The sequence below is a fragment of the Mandrillus leucophaeus genome, unplaced genomic scaffold (assembly GCF_000951045.1).
Source record: "Mandrillus leucophaeus isolate KB7577 unplaced genomic scaffold, Mleu.le_1.0 Scaffold351, whole genome shotgun sequence".
Classification (NCBI taxonomy): Eukaryota; Metazoa; Chordata; class Mammalia; order Primates; family Cercopithecidae; genus Mandrillus; species Mandrillus leucophaeus.
In genome coordinates, this window is record NW_012103710.1 from 1,320,844 (window position 1) to 1,328,354 (window position 7,511).

A 7,511-nucleotide genomic window follows, 5' to 3' on the forward strand; every position below is an offset into this window, starting at 1 on the left:
AAAAAAAAAAAAAAAAGAGAGAGAAAAAAAAGGCTTTTTAACAAAGAGCTTCCTGAATTTGTTAAATGAGATCCTCATGAGGGTTAGGATTCTTGTAGAACTGCATCAGGTATCATGGTTGTACATTCAGTTCACTGTTAGGTTGTTGCAGGTTAAGATTTAAAAAACAAAACAACAAAATAAAGAAATAACACAACTGTGTAGTTGTCCCCTAGTTCTACGATATTCTAACTCTGATTGCACCACACAATTTTATTGTAGCCAAGGACACTATTACAAAAAGAAATAGCCCGTTTAAAATCGTGTTTATTTCAAGAATGATAAATACCGGGGAAGGCTAGGGCTCTGAAGTGGAAGAGCGGCAGCTGATATTAACCCTGGTTAATAAAACATCTTTACAGTCTGAGTCTATGCAGGCAGTAAAGTGATTAGAATGAAGTTCCATGGAAAAGATTCCCAGGTCATCAGATAATACCCAACCTTTACTTGCTTATTTATACCTAGATGGCCTAACTGTAGTGTATCAAACTTACTGTATATAAACATCTATTTATAAAGAATTGCATATTTGTGTAGGTATTTGATGTTGTGAACTGCTTATTTTGGGGCAGAGGGGAGGACAACAAAAAAACACCACCAAGCCTTTATTTCCCCAGCTCTTACCCCTCCTCATCACTCAACTTACATCAGCATCCTCTTAATGAGAGGAGGTGGAGATTGAGGTGTGAGGAATTCCATCTAAAGAGAAGATGGTGCATCCCATAAAAGACAATCTCCTCCCTAGTTCAACAGCTACTACTCAATTCTCCCCCAAAACAAGCTTCTCAAGATCAATTTAGGGCTACCAGAGAGAAACCCCTAAGTCAGAAGCTGCAGGCTAAAAGCCATGTTCTTCAATTGTGATGTAACTTAATATATTTCTATCAGTCCTTGGTGTTTCCTCTGCCCCTACTCTTACTTCCACCTCCAAAGTGACTATTTTTAGTGAATAGCTTTGTTATTTTATAATCATATAAAGACATCCTTAGGGCGCTCACAAGTGTATTAATTAAGACAGTCTATTTTTTTCAATGAGAGTCAAATAACTCATGCATGTGAAGCTCTTAGTAACAGCTCAGTAAAGTTTGGTTCTTACTCTTTAAAAGACCTGTATATATAGCTCATTTGTTTTTAAATTTTTCATATTTCTTTTAGAAAAACAGCAAGTAAGAAATGATTGACAAACATACATTTTCCTTTTTAAAAAAATTTTTATAGAGACGGGGTCTTGCTATGTTGCTCAGGCTGTTTTAAACTCCTGGCCTCAAGCGATCCTCCCACCTCAGCCTCTCAAAGGGCTAGGATTACAGGCATGAGACATCATGCCCAGCAGACGATAAGCATACATTTTTCTTAAAATATTATTTTAAAAGCATAGGAAAATTGGAATGTGAAATTTATGAAATTGTATAAGCCACTGATCTATTTTTTTAAAAAAGAGCTAACCACAGTTTGAAATTTGGTAAAAGAAACTGTACATACATAGTTAAAGGGTAACTTTAAGATGGAGAATGTAGGCAATTATGCTAAGAATTATAAAAATGTTAATCTCCCATGGAAGAGATGCTCTGGAGATTTTTTAAACTTGAATTATCCATATGGAATATTACATTAATAATAAACACTAGATAATTACTTTTTCTCTCCAGAGCTGAACTGGTGTGTGCGGATAAGCTCCCACACATCTCTTCAAATAACTGAGAATCCTGAAGATAAGTCAGAACAACAGGAAAGGCGGAGTGGAAGGTATTAATCACTGGTGACTGTCCTATCATTCCCTTCCCTGCGGGTATCGTATATAAAGGCTCAAACCAAGCTACACCCCTGGATGTAGAGAAAAGAAAAGAAAGAATGCACCCCGTGTTTTCCCCCCTTCTCTATGCAGGAAATGGAAACATCTAAGTAACAAAGCAACCTTCAGTCTCTGAAAGCACAGCCTTTAATCTGCCTCCTGCCGAGCATCTTTGGAACCATGTTTCCCAAGGAGAGTGAGAGCACAGCAGGTATCACAATCGCCAAGGGTGAGGAACTCGGTGGCTGGGGTGAGAACGCTCAGAAGGCATTAGAAAAATGTGGAACATGTTTAAACAGTGAAGAAAGTAGAGCAAAGCACTACCACTGCATTTTCTCAGCAGAGGACAGGTAACCAGTCTACCCTGACTTTGGGAAATACAAAGCACCCCCACACTGGGGGAACAATAATATAGAATCAACATCGCCAGGAAGGAACGGAATGTACTGCCTCTGCTTGGTATAATTTCCAGGCAATTCGGCCTACCTAGAAGTAATTACTCTTCTCCCAAAGGTGTTTTCTGTCTAACTGGCCTATTTCATTCCTGGCGGTGGGGGGTGGGGTGGACGGGGAGGCGCGCTAGCTTAATGAAATCTCTGCATTACTAGACGCTTTAATTTCCAGCTATCCTTGCACAAACGTAAATATTAGGCTTCCTCACAGGGACACTATTCGCCGAGGTCAAATGCGCCCGATTTTCGGAGGGCGAGATTCAGTATTTTCCTTGCCGTTACTAACCGGGTCGGGGAAGCAAAAGAAATTCTATCGACTTCCAAATAAAGCCACGCTTCTTTTTCCAACATTGTGTAGCTCTCCCCTTCCCACCCCTACTTTGTACCTGGAGAGAAAAAGAAGCACGCCTTTGGGGAACAAGGAGAGCGTTATCAGAAACCCCCAGCAAAGGCAGGCTGGATCACTAAAGGGGAAGGGTGGGCGCAGCGCTGCTCCGACCGCTAGGCGCGCTTCTCCGAAACAGGCTGACTTGCCCCGGACGCGTCATCAGCTCCCCGAGGGTCTCTCCTCCCTGCCCTTTCCCCTTGCGCCGCCCCGCCTCATTCTCGGGAAGTTTCAGGAACTTCCAGGGGCGTTGCAAGTGCAATTTAAGCACAATTCCCAAGGTATTCAGGTTTTCTTACCAACGCGGAGATAGTGGAATTCAGTAAGTTTAAAAGAGGAAAAAAAAAGGTGGGGGGGGAGGTGGGTGCTGATGTGAGAGGGATGGGAAATTAGATTGACAACTTTAATTAAATCAACCATTTGTTCTTCTACCATTTGGCACTCAGCCCATCTCTCCTCCTATCCCTCCCACCCCGCACCCTGGGTTCCTTTGCAGTGACGAACTCGGACCTGCGCTCGGTTTGACTTGTGAGGATTTGGGGGAAACGTCCCCAAACCGCTCTGTTTCAGGAAGCGAAGGCGCGGGAAGGAGCCCGGCAGACACTAAGATGGCAGGAGGCGCCCCGTACCCGTCCGGCCCACGGCCTCCGTAAAGCTTTCAGTTTTATTTGCTTTTCAGCATTCACTGGTGCAAATACTTCCACTGCAGGGTCACGTCAAGAATCTAAACTAATTATTTTAGTCTGTAAGATTTACACAGACCAGAAAATCCTTGCCGGGCACAAAAATGCATGGTTGCATTTCTGATGAACATAATGGGTGTTACCAATAGAAGTATTTAAAAAATTGAACCCTTTTAAGCAACGCATTAGCGTTATCTTTGCCCTAGCAGCTCCAACTCCGAAGAACTGCCCCAGAGTTCTGAATTCGGTTACAGGTTCGAGCAGAGGGAAGGTGCGGGGCGGCGGGTGTTGGCGGAGGGGAGCTCCCAAAGCGCTGTTTAAGAAAGTGTTTTCCCTGCTCTTTCTAGGAGCTCCCGTTTTAGAAGACGGTTTTGGAAAAGCACGCTGGCGTACACTTTTTTAAACGTCTGATCTCTAATGCTCTGTAACTAACCACCACCTAAACTTTAGGAGATTTCATCTCCTAAACTGCCAACGTGGTCGAGTAAAAGCTGTCTCTCCTGACGGTCTCAAATCTTTCCATAGCGGTTGCTAATATAAAGTAACAATTTACTGTTGATTTTTAAAACATAACGTTAATACTCTTTAATTTTATACCTTTTTGTTTAATGGGGAAAATTCTAGGAAGGAACCACGTGGAAGTCAAGTAATCACGATGTTTTAACAAAGCACTTTGTCACAAAAGAAGTTGGCTTTGCGAAGCTATAGAACATCCATCAAGATTTCCATGTGAAAAAAGCACTTTATTCTATGAAGTGTACAATACTATAGGAAGCACGCTAAGCAAATTTACACTTTGATTTTTGCGATGTAGTCAGTCAAATCCCCCAACCCAGGCGCCTAACCGCCCCCCCCAACAAATGATAGCACCTAGACTATTACTGATTACAAAAAATAATAATAAAATTATACTCTAAAATGAAAAACCAAACATCCAGTAAACTAGTCTTTTATTCTAACCGGAAAGGTTTGAACCTTTTTACCTGTTGCAATGTTAATAGAAACTTTTTTAACAGTCAAAATATAAATTCGGTACAATAAATTTTAACTTTAAAACTATAGAAACACTTTCAAATCCATCAATCCATTTACAGTATCATAATTCCAAGCTACATTTAACACATTTTAAAACTTTAGGAAAGTTTTACTTGTAGAAAAAGAAACTAATAGGTAAAGTGTTCTCATTTTTTAAAAACTTACTCTTTTTCTTAAAAGAAGTGAAGTCACGCCAAGTGATTGAACTCCTTGGAGGATGAAGTAAAATGAAAAGGCAAGTTCAGGCACTCAGACCTGTCTATTTAAAGTTTAAAACTCCGCTGCAGTTTGGTACTTTCCTCACGCCTTCCCCCTAATGAAAGAAAAGTGCTGATACCTCGTAAAAGCTTTTTTGTAACTTGGAGCACAGAGCTTTTAAAAGTTTCAAGCCACTGACTCAACTGGGAGGAGGGGCTAGAAGAAAGGGGAGGGCAAAGGGAAAGGCTGGGAGGAGGTGGAGAGGAGGCTGGTGAATGTGGAAGGGCGGGGGCAGAAGAGGCAAAGAGCAGGAGCGAGATCAGGATAAAGTTGTAGTTTAAATTTGCTGATGAGGAAAAATAAAATAGCATTAGGGACATGAATGCCTCTACTTGGAGTTGCTCCTCATACATAAGAATAATTGATTATAGTGGTTTGTCACAAAAGAAGCACTTTGTCAGGGATAATGGGGGGAAAATGGGGGGAAGACCAGGGACAATGGGGGGAAAAGCGTATATTTTTATTATAACGTTGTCTAAAATTTTTAAGGTAGCTTACAATAAATAAAAATGGTGGGGAAGCATATAACCAGTTCAAGCTTGTTTCACATTGACCAAGGTGTGTGAAGTTAGAGGTAGGTGTGAGTGACCTGTTTGATGATCTAATTCCCTTGCTTTAAATGTAAGTAAGGACAATTAACACAGGGAATGGTGGGGATGGGAGAGAGACATTTCAAAAATTGACATATAGGAAGAAAAGTTCATACCCACACATACCCAATCCACCTTTCCACCCCTTGACTGCTTTGAATTTTTACTTTCTTTCAGTTTAGCAAAAGGCTGTGTGTGTGTGTGTGTGTGTGTGTGTGTGTATAGTTTTTACATATATAGCATGTTTTGTTTGCCTATGAAATCTTGATATCGGACCTCTACCGTATCTCCAGAAAACTAAGAATTTATATTTCAGCCCTGTTAATGCCAAGACACTAAAACCCAAATCTGTAGTGAAGTGTCAGGATTTTAAAAATACAGACTATGGTTGCATTAAGTAGGTTCCCAAACTATTCAGCCCTCCTTAAAATCAGTTCCTCCTCTCAAGCCCACTAGAGAGTTTTCTGCCCAATGACAGTAGAGCTGAGCATATCATCTTTATGTGCTTCCCTATTCCTTCCAATGCTCTCCCTCTTCAAGGCTCTGCATTAGGGTTTATAATGGCCTGAGTCATGTGGCCTCATTCTTACAGCAGGCAGCTCCTTTGAGGGCTTCCCAAATGCCATAGCAGAGTGTTGTGGTGGGACAATTACTCATAAACAGGCTTCAGTGATGCTCCTGAGATTGGACAGGAAATCTCTTGGCTAGTATTCTCTGGAGGCAAAGCAAACTCATCTGGCCTTCCTATTCCTAACACTTTTCTCACTCATGCAAATACCAGAAAAAAGAAGGATGCCAAATATTCTGGTAGACACCGTTCCCTAATTAAACTTTCACTGACATGACTAATACAACATCTTTTGAAATGTTGCAGGGTTTTTGTTTGTTTTATTTAGTTTAGTTTTGTTTTGTTTTCTGAGACGGAGTTTTGCTCTTGTTGCCCAAGCTAGAGTGCAATGGCGCGATCTCTGCTCATGGCAACCTCCGCCTTCCGGCTTCAAGCGATTCTCATTATGCCTCAGCCTCCCGGGTAGCTGGGATCACAGGCCTCAGCCTCCCAAAGTGCTGGGATTATAGGCGTGAGCCACCGCACCTGGCCCAAATGTTGCAATTTTAAGGAACAATTTTGTTTTTACTTGTTGGCTATCCTATTTCCAAGAGTACATTTTTCTTTAAATTACGAAAGGGGAAAAACAATCTTCTGGAAGTAGAAATTGTAATCTGACTTTCGAGTCTTCAGGTTCAGTAACCTATAAATATTGTTTTGGTCTTGTATTTATATCGTTCTTTAAATAAATCTATTGCTTTGTCTTAACTAAAAATTATTTCATTGGACTTAGAACACATTCATGAAAATGATTTATTCTTTTTATCATAAGAAAACATATTTCTTCTTTATAAAAAAGTCTATGCTTCATTTAATTTACATAACAATTTATTTTTGTAAAATTATTTATCAAGTACAATTATAAAAAAATTACCATGATGCTAATTCAGAATAAGTTGCATGAAAGAAAAGTTGTCATTGACTGTTTTATAGTAGGGTTTTTAAAGCAAAAAAAGTTGTGTTTATTTCTGTTATGTTTTGTTAGGTCTGTAGATGGATATTGATGTTTAAGTATTCTTTTAAAGTATTCTTTTCTTTTTAAGCTATTACCTATGTGACCAATTGGAAATAGAACTAAAGAACTTCCTTATAACAAATTATTCATGTATATCACCTGAACCATTTTCTGAGCCAAAAGGATTACTAGTAGCGTGAGCCAGTAATTAATTACTTCTCTTAATACGCGAACGTACTATGTCTTTTCTTTCTAAAATCATTTTTCCATGATCATTGATACAAGATTTCAACATGATTTCATCAAAATATCATTGATAAGACATTCTGAGGAACCTTCTCTTCTTTTGGGATAATGGCACTGAAATGCAATGCTATGAGTAATCATGCGCAAGGGAAACTAGGTTTTGCAAAAGGCCCACAGTTTTCTCTCATGGACAACTAGCGGAGTCTCTAAATGACAGGTAGCAATGCATATTATAACTCATATTCTAGCAGTGTTGGTGAGTTATATTTTTATCAATAACACAGTTGTTCAATAGTATCTCACTTATCTGACCTTAGAAGCTTGTCTCCATTGGAATGTTTTGCAAAAATTGTGGAATAGTTTTTTTAAAAATGTGTTTTTCTCATATTCTCAGAAATGTCAATGTCATTTATCTAATATAAACACTGACGTCCTAGAACAGTGTCTTCTCTGATTGCCAGACCTTGTC

At 39.7% G+C, this 7,511-nt stretch overlaps 1 protein-coding gene across 1 annotated transcript in view; it reads right to left on the minus strand.

The window, feature by feature from the left end:
- GJA1 (gap junction protein, alpha 1, 43kDa) overlaps positions 1–4,807 on the minus strand; it is a 13,977-nt gene extending 9,170 nt beyond the window's left edge. The window contains exon 1 of the mRNA XM_011989382.1: positions 4,552–4,807. The gene's annotated coding sequence lies outside the window, so the exon portion shown is untranslated. The remainder of the gene's footprint in view (positions 1–4,551) is intronic.
- Between the last annotated feature and the right edge of the window lie 2,704 nt (positions 4,808–7,511).